The sequence below is a fragment of the Phyllobates terribilis genome, unplaced genomic scaffold (assembly GCF_046119375.1).
Source record: "Phyllobates terribilis strain yellow unplaced genomic scaffold, ASM4611937v1 Scaffold_5__5_contigs__length_657084704, whole genome shotgun sequence".
Lineage (NCBI taxonomy): Eukaryota > Metazoa > Chordata > Amphibia > Anura > Dendrobatidae > Phyllobates > Phyllobates terribilis.
The window spans coordinates 364,156,590-364,171,332 of record NW_027362765.1 but is presented as its reverse complement, the minus strand read 5'-3'; the positions used below and the strand labels follow the sequence as shown (position 1 = coordinate 364,171,332).

At 53.4% G+C, this 14,743-nt stretch overlaps 1 protein-coding gene across 5 annotated transcripts in view; it reads left to right on the top strand.

Moving 5' to 3' along the window:
- The window catches only part of ADD3 (adducin 3), a 67,275-nt gene that overhangs the window by 32,830 nt on the left and 19,702 nt on the right, over positions 1–14,743 (top strand). The gene's annotated exons all lie outside the window — the stretch shown is intronic.

Below are 14,743 nucleotides of genomic sequence, written 5' to 3'. Positions count from 1 at the left end.
CGGTCTGCCGGCCCCTCCGCCCTCGCGGTCTGCCGGCCCCTCCGCCCTCGCGGTCTGCCGGCCCCTCCGCCCTCGCGGTCTGCCGGCCCCTCCGCCCTCGCGGTCTGCCGGCCCCTCCGCCCTCGCGGTCTGCCGGCCCCTCCGCCCTCGCGGTCTGCCGGCCCCTCCGCCCTCGCGGTCTGCCGGCCCCTCCGTCCCCGGGGCCTGCCGTCCTCGGGGTCGCCGTCCCTCCGTTCCCCATGTCACCCCATCCGCCGGCCCCCTGCTGTATCCCGCCTGTTATCAGCAGGAGCTGCTGTAGAATCTGCTCTATATATTATCACTATTGTTTCCTGCCTGAATGGGAAACTTTAGCATTCCTGTTCATGATGGGGGAGGGCAGATTAACCCTATGTGTTCACACTCATTCAGAAGTTTTTCTGTGCTCTGCAACAGATCAGTTCATCCTGAGCTCCTTGGTTCATGTATACAATGCCATCCTGCAGTGAGGACTGACACTTCCACAGGAATGACAATCTGAGGGAGGAGCAGCTGAGGACTCTTGATCAGGGAGCGGTGCCCTCTTACTGACTGATAAGCGTCTGGTATTCCAGGATGCCGGGTCCTTCCTCTCCTGTAACCCCCATCATCCTCACCCTGCCTAGTACTGGATAAGCTTCCATATCGCGTTCCCAGTAGATTCCTGGAGGATGAGCTCTGGCTGAGGGGCTTATCAGAGGGTCTTCCTGATATCCTCTGTGTAAATGAATAGTACTTTTTAACCAGATGCTGCTCGGGGCCCCAAGGAGCCCGGATCATCTATAGACCCTATGCTTGCGGTCAGTGAATGGAAACCACCTTGTTCACATTCCCTCAGGATAGGTTTCCATTTCCAGGCAGCAAGCAGCGATCTTATAAATGGTGAGAGTCCATGTCCTTGTATTATCATAGCTCTGCCTATAGACCTTAATGGCTTCAGATTAGTTTCCCTTTAATCCGGAGCCCCCCACCCCCTCCCTATACCCATCAGCTTTCCCAGCTACTAATTAGCCCAGTAATTAGCACATTTAACTCCTTCCTTGTCTGCAGGGCGTTCCTGGGGCAGCGGGGAAATGGTTAATTAAGTCCGGGCCGTTATCATTTTTCCATCTATTGTAATCAGAAACATCTGGCCGCCCCAAAACTGGGGGCTAAGGCCCCCTGGCACCGGTCCAGCCGCCTGCGGAGGGCGTAGTACTGCGCTACATACGATGGATACAAGAACGCTACACTCCTCCTGCAGCTTGTCATTAAATCCTGCCTTTAGATTGGGTGTTAGAACTTCATCTTCTGCCAGTGGCGCCGCCCTGCTGGACATGTGCTACAGGTGTCAGGGCACCAATTTGTGTCTGCATTATTTTATCATTTCACACTTCACCTTCCATCCCGTCTGTCGGTCTTCACTGTGAGGCTGGTATTCTATTCATGAATCAGGAGGCTCAGGATGAGCAGTCATGTATCTCCAGGACAGTGTGATGAGTCTTGGAGGGACGGAGAGAAATAGTTGTTTAATTTCTGCAGGGCCGGACCCTCTGCGCTTTTATTATCCATAGATGATCCTCGTCTTTTTCAGTTTCTTTGCTCTTTCCACATCGTCCCCGGATGTTAAATGTCAGGATCTAAACTCAGCCGCGTCTCTCACCCCCTCTAACATCCCAATAATAAAGCCCCTGTGAGGTCTGCTGGCACTCAGTACACGCCGTTCCTCGGTGTGGTCCTGGTGGAGCTGGCACTCGGTACACGCCGTTCCTCGGTGCGGTCCTGGTGGAGCTGGCACTCGGTACACGCCGTTCCTCGGTGCGGTCCTGGTGGAGCTGGCACTCGGTACACGCCGTTCCTCGGTGCGGTCCTGGTGGAGCTGGCGCTCAGTACACGCCGTTCCTCGGTGCGGTCCTGTTAGAGCTGACACTTGGTACACGCCGTTCCTCGGTGCGGTCCTGGTGGTGCTGGCACTCAGTACATGCTGTTCCTCGGTGCGGTCCTGGTGTAGCTGGCGCTCAGTACACGCCGTTCCTCAGTGCGGCGCTGGCGCTCGGTACACTCCGTTCCTCGGTGCAGTCCTGTTGGAGCTGGCACTCGGTACACACCTTTCCTCGGTGTGGTCCTGTTGGAGCTGGCACTCTGTACATGCCGTTCCTCGGTGCGGTCCTGGTGGAGCTGGCACTCGGTACATGCCGTTCCTCGGTGCGGTCCTGGTGGAGCTGGCACTCGGTACATGCCGTTCCTCGGTGCGGTCCTGGTGGAGCTGGCACTCGGTACATGCCGTTCCTCGGTGCGGTCCTGGTGGAGCTGGCACTCGGTACATGCCGTTCCTCGGTGCGGTCCTGGTGGAGCTGGCACTCGGTACATGCCGTTCCTCGGTGCGGTCCTGGTGGAGCTGGCACTCGGTACATGCCGTTCCTCGGTGCGGTCCTGGTGGAGCTGGCACTCGGTACACGCCGTTCCTCGGTGCGGTCCTGGTGGAGCTGGCACTCGGTACATGCCGTTCCTCGGTGCGGTCCTGGTGGAGCTGGCACTCGGTACACGCCGTTCCTCGGTGCGGTCCTGGTGGAGCTGGCACTCGGTACACGCCGTTCCTCGGTGCGGTCCTGGTGTAGCTGGCACTCGGTACACGCCGTTCCTCGGTGCGGTCCTGGTGTAGCTGGCACTCGGTACACGCCGTTCCTCGGTGCGGTCCTGGTGTAGCTGGCACTCGGTACACGCCGTTCCTCGGTGCGGTCCTGTTGGAGCTGGCACTCGGTACACGCCGTTCCTCGGTGCGGTCCTGTTGGAGCTGGCACTCTGTACACGCCGTTCCTCGGTGCGGTCCTGTTGGAGCTGGCACTCTGTACACGCCGTTCCTCGGTGCGGTCCTGGTGGAGCTGGCACTCTGTACACGCCGTTCCTCGGTGCGGTCCTGGTGGAGCTGGCACTCGGTACACGCCGTTCCTCGGTGCGGTCCTGGTGTAGCTGGCACTCGGTACACGCTGTTCCTCGGTGCGGTCCTGGTGTAGCTGGCACTCGGTACACGCCGTTCCTCGGTGCGGTCCTGTTGGAGCTGGCGCTCGGTACATGCCGTTCCTCGGTGCGGTCCTGTTGGAGCTGGCGCTCGGTACACGCCGTTCCTCGTTGCGGTCCTGTTGGAGCTGGCGCTCGGTACATGCCGTTCCTCGGTGCGGTCCTGTTGGAGCTGGCACTCGGTACACGCCGTTCCTCGGCGCGGTCCTGTTGGAGCTGGCACTCGGTGCGGTCCTGTTGGAGCTGGCACTCGGTACCCGCCGTTCCTCGGTGCGGTCCTGTTGGAGCTGGCACTCGGTACACGCCGTTCCTCGGTGCGGTCCTGTTGGAGCTGGCACTCTGTGCGGTCCTGTTGGAGCTGGCACTCTGTGCGGTCCTGGTGGAGCTGGCACTCTGTGCGGTCCTGGTGGAGCTGGCACTCTGTGCGGTCCTGGTGGAGCTGGCACTCTGTGCGGTCCTGGTGGAGCTGGCACTCGGTACACGCCGTTCCTCTGTGCGGTCCTGGTGGAGCTGGCACTCGGTACACGCCGTTCCTCGGTGCAGTCCTGTTGGAGCTGGCACTCGGTACACGCCGTTCCTCGGTGCGGTCCTGTTGGAGCTGGCGCTCAGTAGACGCCGTTCCTCTTCGCTGTCCTGCATTTCTCTCCTGTCTGTGTGTTCATGAAGCAGGAGGCTCAGGATGAACATGGTCCATTATTACTGCTAAGTGAGCGATGCCAAATCCATAGGGGCCTCTTGTGTTTTGGGACCCTCTCCACCCCGTATATTCACCTCTGTAGTGACTCCCTGCGATATGAGCCCCCCTTGGTTGTTGGCCGGGTGCCTGGTAAATCCCCTCTTTTGGCCGGACGGTCTACTAGAGAGGAGGTGTGAGCCGGGGTGTACATGGGATCTGATGTGCGGTGCTGGCCCTCGGCCATGGTTTCTCCGCTGCATCGAGCCTTCAGCATTTTAGATGTGTGCCGCCCTGATACATTCCTCAGTCCTCGCACGCTGCGACAGGATCACTTACAGGGTCCGCGACTGGGATGGTAACATGCGGGCAGTGTGGCGTCTGTGATTTGCACATACCCCCCTGATTATCTGCTATTCCTATCTGGGTTGTAAGGGGGTCAGATCCTGACAGATAAGGGCCCATGTCTTATTACTATGTGTCAGTCTGCACGGAGGTCCTAGAATTGTATTCAGGACCCACTATGACAATAGCACTGGCGGGGTCGGTGCTGATTCGTGAATCCAACCCCAGTGCTGAATGTAAATGCACTAATAAGCACCCTGTTCATGTAACCAGCCGGTGGCCACCACTATTCCTCAGCCCCGTGGGCTATGAGGCAAGTAATCCATTGTTTGTTGGCACAGTATCCGCTGCATTATTATTCGTCCGGGGGTGTTCTTCGGTGCGGCGGCTCTTATTCCCCCGGGGTGTTCTTCGGTGCGGCGGCTCTTATTCCCCCGGGGTGTTCTTCGGTGCAGCGGCTCTTATTCCCCCGGGGTGTTCTTCGGTGCGGCGGCTCTTATTCCCCCGGGGTGTTCTTCGGTGCGGCGGCTCTTATTCCCCCGGGGTGTTCTTCGGTGCGGCGGCTCTTATTCTCCCGGGGTGCTCTTCGGTGTGGCGGCTCTTATTCCCCCGGGGTGCTCTTCGGTGCGGCGGCTCTTGTTCCCCCGGGGTGCTCTTCGGTGCGGCGGCTCTTGTTCCCCTGGGGTGCTCTTCGGTGCGGCGGCTCTTGTTCCCCCGGGGTGCTCTTCGGTGCGGCGGCTCTTGTTCCCCCGGGGTGCTCTTCGGTGCGGCGGCTCTTGTTCCCCCGGGGTGCTCTTCGGTGCGGCGGCTCTTGTTCCCCCGGGGTGCTCTTCGGTGCGGCGGCTCTTGTTCCCCCGGGGTGCTCTTCGGTGCGGCGGCTCTTGTTCCCCCGGGGTGCTCTTCGGTGCGGCGGCTCTTGTTCCCCCGGGGTGCTCTTCGGTGCGGCGGCTCTTGTTCCCCCGGGGTGCTCTTCGGTGCGGCGGCTCTTGTTCCCCCGGGGTGCTCTTCGGTGCGGCGGCTCTTGTTCCCCCGGGGTGCTCTTCGGTGCGGCGGCTCTTGTTCCCCCGGGGTGCTCTTCGGTGCGGCGGCTCTTGTTCCCCCGGGGTGCTCTTCGGTGCGGCGGCTCTTGTTCCCCCGGGGTGCTCTTCGGTGCGGCGGCTCTTGTTCCCCCGGGGTGCTCTTCGGTGCGGCGGCTCTTGTTCCCCCGGGGTGCTCTTTGGTGCGGCGGCTCTTGTTCCCCCGGGGTGCTCTTTGGTGCGGCGGCTCTTGTTCCCCCGGGGTGCTCTTTGGTGCGGCGGCTCTTGTTCCCCCGGGGTGCTCTTCGGTGCGGCGGCTCTTGTTCCCCCGGGGTGCTCTTCGGTGCGGCGGCTCTTGTTCCCCCGGGGCGCTCTTCGGTGCGGCGGCTCTTGTTCCCCCGGGGCGCTCTTCGGTGCGGCGGCTCTTGTTCCCCCGGGGCGCTCTTCGGTGCGGCGGCTCTTGTTCCCCCGGGGCGCTCTTCGGTGCGGCGGCTCTTGTTCCCCCGGGGCGCTCTTCGGTGCGGCGGCTCTTGTTCCCCCGGGGCGCTCTTCGGTGCGGCGGCTCTTGTTCCCCCGGGGCGCTCTTCGGTGCGGCGGCTCTTGTTCCCCCGGGGCGCTCTTCGGTGCGGCGGCTCTTGTTCCCCCGGGGCGCTCTTCGGTGCGGCGGCTCTTGTTCCCCGGGGGTGTTCTTCGGTGAGGCATTCTTACAGATAATTTCAGAGAGAGACTACACCCTTGGGAAGAAAAAAATGAATTAGTAGAAGTGTCACTTACTCCTCTGACTCCAGGAGCAACATTTCTGCACTAGATGCCCATAGGGCGGAGATTTACCCCCTCATCAGAGGGTCAGCCGTACCGTGGCCCAGGACACTCACATTAGTACACCTGTCGGTCTAAACTGAAGTCCTGGGATTCCATTCATGAACCAGGTGGCTCAGGATGTGCAGCGCTTTATCTCCTCTCCGCTTAGTGGCGCACCGTGCTCTTTATCTCTCTCGCCGCCCGCTGTGCTGTTTTTTCCGAATGTCTGATCCATTTCCTCTTTTCCATGCTCTTGTTTTTCGTCCTTGCCCCTGGAATGTGACCTGCGACCCGTCACCCTCCAGATACGCAGCCACGTGTGGTTATCATAGTCCTCGCAGTACGGCGGTGCAGGGGAGGGCGCCATTAATTATGGAGGAATAATAATAATGAGACTGAATATTCCGACCATTGTGACCTGCGCAGCTCTCCTGGCTGCCCCCTCTTTTATAGGCCGCAGGTTCCTCAAACCCCCCCCCCCTTTTTTGGCAATTTATTTCTGGTTTATTATTTATATTCTTGCTGTAATGAGTATAGCTTCCATGTGTCTGGACATCTTAGCAAGTAGAGCTGCAGTGTAAAGCATGAGGGAGTAACAGAGCCTGTCTGTAATAACTGGAGATGCATTTCACTCTTCAATAGATAATGTAGCAAAGCCACCATGATTTATTATTTGTAGTAGAGCATAGCTGCAGTGTAAAGTACGAAGCATAGGAGGTAGAAAGAACAGCTGAGCTGGAATGGCTGATAACAGCGGTGAGGTGGCACTAGCAGCCGTATAGAGCATTGATCATCTGCTGACATAAGGTTAGAGCTAAAGGCGAGTGCGCAGACCGCCACCGGGGGCAGCACTGGTCACCGGTGTATAGGACACAGCAATCTGATACTTCAGAGATGGATCTGCTCGTCCTCCTCCGGTCACAGGACCAGCCCCAGCTCACAACTCGCCATACATGGCCAAACTACTGGTCTTGTCAGTGGTTGTCGGGCAGCTCACCCATAACTGACAGCAGAATTCTCACCAAATTGGACCCACAGCGTGTAAGAGATTGGCACTTATTGCCATATTAATCAGATTTCTGCCCTGCTTGGCATCCATCTGGAAAGGACAGAGAAGGTGGTTTCTGTAGGAGGGAGACTGAGAAGGTGCAGAGGAGAGAGATGGGGGAGGGTAGAGGCCCGGAGGGGGGGTCGGGAGGGTAGAGGCCCGGAGGCGGGGTCGGGAGGGTAGAGGCCCGGAGGGGGAGGGTAGAGGCCCGGAGGGGGAGGGTCGGGAGGGTAGAGGCCCAGAGGGGGAGGGTCGGGAGGGCAGAGGCCCAGAGGGGGAGGGTCGGGAGGGTAGAGGCCCGGAGGGGGAGGGTCGGGAGGGTAGAGGCCCGGAGGGGGAGGGTCGGGAGGGTAGAGGCCCGGAGGCGGGGTCGGGAGGGTAGAGGCCCGGAGGCGGGGTCGGGAGGGTAGAGGCCCGGAGGGGGGGTCGGGAGGGTAGAGGCCCGGAGGGGGGGTTGGGAGGGTAGAGGCCCGGAGGGGGGGTCGGGAGGGTAGAGGCCCGGAGGCGGGGTCGGGAGGGTAGAGGCCCGGAGGGGGGGTCGGGAGGGTAGAGGCCCGGAGGGGGGGTCGGGAGGGTAGAGGCGGGCAAGAGGAGGGGGGGGGGGTCCCACACAGGGAGGGTTTCCTTGTTTATCCACGGTGTATTTGTGCAGGAACCCTGTTCAGTCTTCACTATAGTTGTAGCTTTCTGTGCATGAACCAGGAGGTTCAGGATGAGCAGCGGTGAAGGGTTGGCGTTTGGAATTGCAGACGTTTAGATCCTTCCTTGTCATCGTTGTGGCGACTCCATGAAGCGATCGTTTCCTCCCAGGAAGAAGCTCCATTACTGGGGAAGCCGCAGCCACTTACTGGGCGACTACCAGGCGTCTGTCACTGAGAGTCCTGTAGGGGCCGATGCTTCGGCTTCCTGATGGCGGGGAGGGGGCTCTACATTGTTCTGGAGAATAGACCCCGCACACTGCGCCAGCTTTGTCCTCTGTATATAGTAATTTATGGTTTTCTTGGTTTTGCAGCCAGAAATTATCCATATTATAATTTGCATCTCGCCGGCATATTGATGTGCACTGCTGTTATTACGCTGATGCTCCTGACCGCAGGTTTTTATACATCGGATTAGTCTGTTATTTCACCACCGCACTCCGAACCGTAATTATTCCCTGGCCTCGTCGTTCCAAGTGAGCAGCCGAGTGCCAGATCCCCCTCCGCTGCCAAGATCCCCGAGCGCTCAGATGGAGACGGGAGATGAATCCCAGTGTGGATCCCTGCTGAGGACACCGCGTGGCCGCAGCACTGTCATGTCCTCCTGTAATCCAGGGTTTTGAAGGATCTGGCCAGATTATCAGATCTTCTGGATTATTGGATGCTCACATAAAATTATATATATGTACTTCATCTGTAAGGTTCTCTGCTTGGTCCTCAGAGGCTGTTTTTGTAGATTACGTTGTAGCTCTACAATGGAAGACCGTGCCAGATTAAAATGTCTGGATTACTGGATGCCAGATTAAAGAACTTTTGTTTTTGCTCTGTGTGTGCGCACGCACCCAGAGTGCTTCCAGAGCTGCACTCACTATTCTGCTGGTGCAGTCACTGTGTACATACATTACATTACTGATCCTGTACTGATCCTGAGTTACATCCTGTATTATACTCCTGAGCTGCACTCACTATTCTGCTGGTGCAGTCACTGTGTACATACATTACATTACTGATCCTGAGTTACATCCTGTATTATACTCCAGAACTGCACTCGCTATTCTGCTGGTGCAGTCACTGTGTACATACATTACATTACTGATCCTGAGTTACCTCCTGTATTGTACTCCAGAGCTGCACTCACTATTCTGCTGGTGCAGTCACTGTGTACATACATTACATTACTGATCCTGTACTGATCCTGAGTTACATCCTGTATTATACTCCTGAGCTGCACTCACTATTCTGCTGGTGCAGTCACTGTGTACATACATTACATTACTGATCCTGAGTTACATCCTGTATTATACTCCAGAGCTGCACTCACTATTCTGCTGGTGCAGTCACTGTGTACATACATTACACTACTGATCCTGAGTTACCTCCTGTATTGTACTCCAGAGCTGCACTCACTATTCTGCTGGTGCAGTCGCTGTGTACATACATTACATTACTGATCCTGAATTACATCCTGTATAATACTCCAGAGCTGCACTCACTATTCTGCTGGTGCAGTCACTGTGTACATACATTACATTACTGATCCTGAGTTACCTCCTGTATTATACTCCAGAGCTGCACTCACTATTCTGCTGGTGCAGTCACTGTGTATATACATTACATTACTGATCCTGAATTACATCCTGTATTATACTCCAGAGCTGCACTCACTATTCTGCTGGTGCAGTCACTGTGTACATACATTACATTACTGATCCTGAGTTACATCCTGTATTATACTCCAGAGCTGCACTCACTATTCTGCTGGTGCAGTCACTGTGTACATACATTACATTACTGATCCTGAGTTACCTCCTGTATTATACTCCAGAGCTGCACTCACTATTCTGCTGGTGCAGTCACTGTGTACATACATTACTGATCCTGAGTTACATCCTGTATTATACTCCAGAGCTGCACTCACTATTCTGCTGGTGCAGTCACTATGTACATACATTACATTACTGATCCTGAGTTACCTCCTGTATTATACTCCAGAGCTGCACTCACTATTCTGCTGGTGCAGTCACTGTGTACATACATTACATTACTGATCCTGAGTTACCTCCTGTATTATACTCCAGAGCTGCACTCACTATTCTGCTGGTGCAGTCACTGTGTACATACATTACTGATCCTGAGTTACCTCCTGTATTATACTCCAGAGCTGCACTCACTATTCTGCTGGTGCAGTAACTGTGTACATACATTACATTACTGACCCTGAGTTACCTCCTGTACTATACTCCAGAGCTGCACTCACTATTCTGCTGGTGCAGTCACTGTGTACATACATTACATTACTGATCCTGAGTTACATCCTGTATTATACTCCAGAGCTGCACTCACTATTCTGCTGGTGCAGTCACTGTGTACATACATTACTGATCCTGAGTTACATCCTGTATTATACTCCAGAGTTGCACTCACTATTCTGCTGGTGCAGTCACTGTGTACATACATTACATTACTGATCCTGAGTTACCTCCTGTATTATACTCCAGAGCTGCACTCACTATTCTGCTGGTGCAGTCACTGTGTACATACATTACATTACTGATCCTGAATTACATCCTGTATTATACTCCAGAGCTGCACTCACTATTCTGCTGGTGCAGTCACTGTGTACATACATTACATTACTGATCCTGAGTTACATCCTGTATTATACTCCAGAGCTGCACTCGCTATTCTGCTGGTGCAGTCACTGTGTACATACATTACATTACTGATCCTGAGTTACCTCCTGTATTATACTCCAGAGCTGCACTCACTATTCTGCTGGTGCAGTCACTGTGTACATACATTACATTACTGATCCTGAGTTACCTCCTGTATTGTACTCCAGAGCTGCACTCACTATTCTGCTGGTGCAGTCACTGTGTACATACATTACATTACTGATCCTGAATTACATCCTGTATTATACTCCAGAGCTGCACTCACTATTCTGCTGGTGCAGTCACTGTGTACATACATTACATTACTGATCCTGAGTTACATCCTGTATTATACTCCAGAGCTGCACTCACTATTCTGCTGGTGCAGTCACTGTGTACATACATTACATTACTGATCCTGAGTTACCTCCTGTATTATACTCCAGAGCTGCACTCACTATTCTGCTGGTGCAGTCACTATGTACATACATTACATTACTGATCCTGAATTACATCCTGTATTATACTCCAGAGCTGCACTCACTATTCTGCTGGTGCAGTCACTGTGTACATACATTACTGATCCTGAGTTACATCCTGTATTATACTCCAGAGCTGCACTCACTATTCTGCTGGTGCAGTCACTGTGTACATACATTACATTACTGATCCTGAGTTACCTCCTGTATTATACTCCAGAGCTGCACTCACTATTCTGCTGGTGCAGTCACTATGTACATACATTACATTACTGATCCTGAGTTACATCCTGTATTATACTCCAGAGCTGCACTCACTATTCTGCTGGTGCAGTCACTGTGTACATACATTACATTACTGATCCTGAGTTACATCCTGTATTATACTCCAGAGCTGCACTCACTATTCTGCTGGTGCAGTCACTGTGTACATACATTACTGATCCTGAGTTACATCCTGTATTATACTCCAGAGCTGCACTCACTATTCTGCTGGTGCAGTCACTGTGTACATACATTACTGATCCTGAGTTACCTCCTGTATTATACTCCAGAGCTGCACTCACTATTCTGCTGGTGCAGTCACTGTGTACATACATTACATTACTGATCCTGAGTTACCTCCTGTACTATACTCCAGAGCTGCACTCACTATTCTGCTGGTGCAGTCACTGTGTATATACATTACTGATCCTGAGTTACCTCCTGTATTATACTCCAGAGCTGCACTCACTATTCTGCTGGTGCAGTCACTGTGTACATACATTACTGATCCTGAGTTACATCCTGTATTATACTCCAGAGCTGCACTCACTATTTTGCTGGTGCAGTCACTGTGTACATACATTACTGATCCTGAGTTACATCCTGTATTATACTCCAGAGCTGCACTCACTATTCTGCTGGTGCAGTCACTGTGTACATACATTACTGATCCTGAGTTACATCCTGTATTATACTCCAGAGCTGCACTCACTATTCTGCTGGTGCAGTCACTGTGTACATACATTACATTACTGATCCTGAGTTACCTCCTGTATTATACTCCAGAGCTGCACTCACTATTCTGCTGGTGCAGTCACTGTGTACATACATTACATTAGACACTGAACAAGTAGTAAATGCTGGGTGATTTGAGCTCTGCTTTGGCTGTAAGCATTAATAATGGAGAGCCCCTTTAAACCCGTCTTGCGTGCCTGCGCTGGGCTCTGGTGAGGAGCCGCTCACACAGATCTTTCCTGTTATAAGACACATTTGTGATTCTCCAGCTGCTTATAATAACGGAAAAACATTGCGACCTTCCTCTCGGTCCCCACGATGGACGCGGTCTGCCTGCCAAGTGGGTTCGCAGTGTCCTTTCCGTAACCCTTCCCTCGTAACTCTCCAGCGGACGAGTCTGCGGCTGGAACCACAGGGCGGGAGGGGGAAGGGGGATATGGCGGATTGTGGATACCCTCACTGTGCGCCATATTGTACCTGGTCATCTTGGGCGGAAAGCTCAGTGACCACCACTGTGACCATTGTTATCCTGAGCTGTTGATTGGAGCTTTATATGTTACTAGAGTAAAAAAATGTGGTAGTAAATGATAACGCAATTCTGCACAGAGTGGCGGGGCATGCAGTATTAATCCACTGAACCAGCAGGGGGCAGCAGTGAGAACTAAACTTTCTGCTTTGGATGTGATTAGAGCAGGGTCCGTCGCCTGTTACTATGTGATGTTAGTATGTGTGTGATACATTTAGACCCCACGATCGCTGCTCGGAAGCCCCTGATGTTTAGTAGACGCGGCCCCGCTCATCCGAGGGCCGCCCCATGGTGTCACATTGGGGATGATCGGCGCAGCCTTACTCCGTCTGACTCTTCCTCCAGGTTATATAATCTTATGAGGATGATGTCAGACTCCCAAATCCCCGTAAGGACTTTGTCATGTTAACCACCGCCAGCTGCCGGAGCTGCGATCTCATGTAACTGTTTCACCACGCGTTTCCAGCCTTATTAACCGCTCACTAGGGGTCTCTTAAAGGGCTTTAACCATCTGGGAAACCCGTTATCAAAAATTAGGGTAGCACAGGGACACATCTGTATAATTTTATATGTTGCTCACATTTAACCAGTTTTTTTTTTCTTTTTTTTCCAACGTTCAAAAAAAAGGAAAAGCTTTAGCTACAAATGTGGCAAGTTTTAGCCCCGCCCCCTGTAACGCTGTAAGAGCCTTTAATCGCCAGGCCGTGAGCGAGGCTCGGTGGGCAAGGAACGACTAGCATCACGTATCGTGTTAAACCGCCACACAGCAAAAACATGCGATGCGTGAGACCGCTGACGCGTTTCACCACTTCCCATACACAGTTGGGTTTTGGCTCTCATCAGATGTGAGGTGCCGATTAATATTAGTTGATATTATCCTTATAGAAACCACACCGTTCATATGTGACACTCGCTGACGCATTTTACAACTTCTTTACACTGTTTGGTCCTTGTCCCCCTTGGGATGTAGTAGGTGGCTGCGTGATAGTAGGTTTCCTGGTGATACCCCGTGTTTGTGTCAGTCAGCGATAATGCACCCCTTTGGGGTTAATGAGGCCCGGCATGGCTGATGCATGACTTCATGGCTCCTCCAGTGACTGGCACGGGCGCCCGTTCCTGCTTTTTCTCCCTTTCCTTCCCCACAATGAGACGCCTGTGTCTTTAGAATCTGATTGTCTGCAGCTTTCCATAGACGCAGCACCAAGCGCACTACAAGCTCCTGTCATCTGCCAGGAAGGTCATGTGACCCCGGCTACGTGACGTGTGCCTGTCCCAGATAATTGGAGCGCCTTTTTTTTTTTTTCACTCTCCTAATTAAAATCTGAAAGGCGAGCGAGGTGACCCTGCCATCCAAGCACGTAGCAAGCACATGGGCCTGAACGAAGCACCGCTCTCAGAATTTACTGGGGTGTTACATCTCTTTTTTTAATACTCTTAAAGGGACCATACACCTAAAATCCACTTTCTCACTATTTTGTCTCTGTTGCTCCCTTTTGTCAGCCAGGGCTGGTCTGAGGCTGCCTGCAGTTTACGTCAGTGAGATGAGTTGATGTCCAGAAATATCTTCTCTTCTGTGATTTTTAGGTTAAACCCCATTATTTCCATGCACTTCGGCCCGACACTATCTGGGGGGCATCAAGTGAATGAGTAAAATTACGTAATGTAAGTTGAGACGGACTCTGGCAGTGCGAAGAGGCTCCAGATATAAAGCACTGCAGCACTTCTATATAGGATCTGGTGTAAGCGCTCCACTGCACAGAACCAGCAGGGGGCACCAGTGAGAAAGTTGCTGAGTTTTGAATGCAGCTTTGGCTGTGATTGGAGCACACAATATTGAAGCACAGCATCTTGCAAGTGATCTTCATGGCACCATCTTGTGTACAGCTCACAGAGGAACAACAGCGGCGCATCATATTGCCGGTATACGCGTCGCCATCCTCTGCCGCAATGATTTGTCGCTATAAATTACCGTTTTAGTCACCGATATTACAAATAAGGGGGAAAATCCAGATTCTGGCTGCAGCCGCGCTCCTCTAACTCCGATGGGGAAGTTGTTTGTTCCTGCGGAATGATATAATGGATACATTGTAACTGATTGTATCACAACTCCGGTTGCCGGGGGCAACAGTTACATCTTTGATTACAAAGTTTAATCATCATGTGATGTCGTCATGACCGCAGGATGACCGTCCATATGTCCCAAAACCGTCTGCAGGCAGAGGAGGCGGCACAGTCTGTAACCGTACCGCCACGTGACGCCAAACAAGCGCGGTTTTATTTATGTTCTGGGCTGACATCATCATGTTTATCCGGCATCAATGAGATGTCGCATGGTCACAACAAAGAGCTGAGCCGTCACTAAATGGGAACATCATCTAGGCATAAACCTATCCTGACCTAGCGTGTCACAGCTGAGGGTCTGTTACAGCTGCAGCAGTGGTGTAATACCTGACCCGGCGGAGGACGATGTGCATTTCTGTACGGGGAGA